This window comes from Pteropus vampyrus, unplaced genomic scaffold (genome assembly GCF_000151845.1).
Source record: "Pteropus vampyrus isolate Shadow unplaced genomic scaffold, Pvam_2.0 Scaffold98, whole genome shotgun sequence".
Taxonomy (NCBI): domain Eukaryota; kingdom Metazoa; phylum Chordata; class Mammalia; order Chiroptera; family Pteropodidae; genus Pteropus; species Pteropus vampyrus.
In genome coordinates, this window is record NW_011888879.1 from 2446645 (window position 1) to 2450371 (window position 3727).

Below are 3727 nucleotides of genomic sequence, written 5' to 3' on the forward strand. Positions count from 1 at the left end.
CCCTGGCCATCCCTCTGGCCTGGGAAGTGTCAGTTCTAATGAGCAGGAGGAGAAGGACTGAGACTCTTCAATGAGCATGGAAGAATGGAGAGACGCCTGTTAAATGCCATTCACAGCTCTAAATAGCCATTCAGATTAGGGGCCGTGGTTCCTAAGGGACGGGTCCCACACTGATGTGTGTGCAGACCTCTTTCAAGGTCAGTGATCCATGCAACTCGAGTGGCAATGGGATCCGACCCTTAGAGTCAAAACCTGCACCTGTTAGGCTCGGAACAATGAGTCATTCTGAAGTCAGCCTCTGCAACTTGCTCTTTTCCAGGCCAGTGAAAAGAATATCTCATTTCTCTTCAAACTTGGTGACTATCACGCCAAATACTTTGGCGCTTTTGCAAAATAGCATACAAGCCGTGAAAACGATGCTATTACAGATGTCACACCACAGACCTGCTGGCCTCACGTTTTGAGAATAATGCACATTAATCACATCTTCCTTCCATTTCAGTGGACTGTAAATTAAATTCACATGAATGGCTTGGAAGAGGAGCATGAGTGTGTACATGCATACATGGCAGGGGGAGAGGAAGGGTGCTAATTAAATATACACGTAAAGAGCGCATCGACTTGTAATTTGAAGCGCTGGGTCCCAGTCTCACCCCTCGCAGGAGCTGTGTGGCGGGGTAAGTCAAGTCATTAAGCTTCCCATGAAATAGAGCGAGCACTGGCCTCAGAGCATTGTCAGAGCTCGGGAAATGGACCTTCCCTCTGCTTTGCTTTCAGTTTCATCATCTACTCAGGCATTGGATTAAATAATTTCTAAAATTTCTTCTAGTTCCATAATTCTATTATTATATTTAATTCTTTGCTTTAAATTATTCTATGATTCAATATAGTCTTAATAGATCAAGCCACACATTTCTTACTTTTCAGCAGAATTGTGCCAATATAGCACACTGTTGATAAAAATGTATATCGAGGAGTCGCCTGAATCTGTATTTTCTTATTTTTCTTAAAGGAGAATTGATTATTTCTGTTAATTTTAATTGGCTTAAGAAGCCATCAGCTTCATCCACCTTGTCCTGAGGTAAATGAACAGAATAATTCTGCAGTAGTAATTTTGAGAAATTCCCTTGCTTCATAGTTAGCATTAGTTTGTACTCACACTCCAGCACAGACTGATTGATTCCTCACAACCATTTTCCCTTTTCCTCCTGGTCACACAGCTAGACTACATTTCCCACCCTCCCTTGCACCTGGGCACAGACACATGACTTAGTTTTGGCCAATAGAATGTGGGGAAGAGTAATATATGCTACATTGAGTTTTGGCCCATAAAAATCCTCCCACATGTAACCCACCACTCTCTCCATCTGCCTATTTAATGGAGAGAATTTCTAAGACCTCAAGGAAGTACGGCCACAAGATAGAAGGTTCCCGCGTCCCCAGGCCAGAACTTTGAGGAGAGCTACCCAGGAAAGCTGCCCGACAAGGAACATCCTTGTTGAATTATTGTTGAGTAAAATAACAGTGTTAAACCTCTCAACTTTAGGGGTGATTACCAGAGTTAAACAACCCTGATTAAAGTTATCATGTGGGCATTGACGCAATGGTTGCCTCCAAATATACCACCAGGCAAACCACCTCAGAAGACGGAGAATAGAAATGCTCACAGAACAAGCTAGAATGCTCCAATCATGTGATTTATTGCAATGAGGTAAAACATACAGGGAGGAGCAAGGAGAAAAGAGAAGGGTAAATTAAGGACTGGGACCGTACTAACTAAGTCCTGGGTGCGTGAAGTTCATGTGCCTGCCTCTCTCTCTGCTTCAGCCAGCCTCCCTGTTATGATGTGGTTATGAGGCCCAGAGTTGGGGTACAGACAAAACAGAGACTCAAGGATCTTGCGAACCCTCTCCTGATCCCACAGACTGCCCCAAGGGAGCCTCTTGATTCACCAAAGCCAACCATAGGAAACACTGAGACCCAAGCCTTGCCACCCAAAAAGTCAGGAGATGAAAAGAGCAAAGGAAATACCGAGTTCTCTAACTCGCTTCAAGCATCCCTCTCAGCCCTCCCGGACCTGAAGGAAGGGTCCAGAGGATGTGCCACGCGGTCCTTTTGCCAATAACTTATGTCCCGCCAAATAACAAGGAGGCAGCCCCTTCCTGTCAAGAACTATGAGATATTATTTTTTCCCCATTATTAGCATTGTGAAACCCTCCAGAAACTTCTGTCCCCTGCAGCTACTTTCCTCAAGACAAATCAAACTGTAATAAATGGTGTTTGGTATATTGAGAGGACGATGGCTATTGCCAAAAACATTCCTCTTCAAAATTATTCTGTTAACCTAATTTATATTCCTTTATTAAGATGAAGATGGGCAACTTGTAAGAAATTACTCGCCCTGCTATAAGAATTTGCTCAGGAACCTAAACTTATATCACTGGGGTGGCTTCTTTAAGAAAAACTATATTTTTAAAAGATTTTATTTTCACAAATTTAACTGAAATATGCGACCATGTGAACACACTGGTAGGCCCCTTCTTAGGACCTTAAAGCTGCCTATACAAGTGAGAAACTAGGAAGCTTAGGCCGAATTCATTTATGGTAAATGAATGAATTTACCACCTATGATTGAGGGTATGTTTGAGTTGCAGATTTGTTCTAGAAGTATTTGGGGTCTGCCTATTTCTGCAGAGGAAGCTGAAGAGAAAGTGCCAGGAACAGATAGAGTCTGAAAATTTAAAAACTGGATTTCCACACTTCTAAGCAATTAAAATCACAGCTATAAATGGAAGTTTCTATAACATTCAGTTGACAGCTATTCTTTAATCCTCAGAAACATCCAAATAACCAGATGAAGCAAATAACCAGTTTTTTTGGCCTTAAGCAAAAAAAAAAATTGTGGGAAGTGAAGGGTTGACAACCAACCTCTACCTTCCAGCAAACAGCCCTTGTGTTCTACTTTAAGACACTACGTGAGGTATCAGACACACACACATAAGCGCTCTCTCATTATGCTCGTGAATTAGCCTGGGATGAAAATGTAGGGCCTGCTAACTCCTCTCCGAGGTCACCTTCTCTCACCCTAGGTCCCCTCAGGAATGAGGGGACGTATGTAAAATGGAGGCCAGGTGCAAGCGGACCAGGTCATTTTCCTGGTGCTTTGTCTCTGGCTTTTATTTTCTGAGAATCCCACAGAGTCAGCACAATCAGGATAAGCTGAGCTCATGTGCGGACAAAGAGCCGACTTAGTCCCTTGCACAGGGCTGTTCCTTACCGGCCCGGGGTGGGGTGGTGGGAGAGCCGGGGGACAAACACTGCATGGAGAAACTTGGGGGCCTTTGTCTTTGGCCAATATCGTTCTTCTTATCTAAAAGCAGAAGTGCCGGGAGAACAGACCGCTTTCTCCAGAACAATCGGATAGAACACGCAGCATTCCGTCAAGAGACCACTTGGTCTCCTCGCTGGCAAACCTCTATGCCTATGGAAACATCTGGAGAGCTGACTGAACTCAGTTTTGAACCAGATGTTGTACACCAAGTAGACACTGTCTCCACCACTTTCCTTCAGTTCCACAGCCAACTGTTCACCTGGTTCTCCCAGGAGACTCCGTACCAGTCCTGGCTACCCGTGTGGAGTGCGAGGGGGTGAGACACACAATGGCTCCATCAGATGTGACCTGGCACTGCATCTTTTCTTCCAAGGTCAGTCTGAAAACAACAGCCCT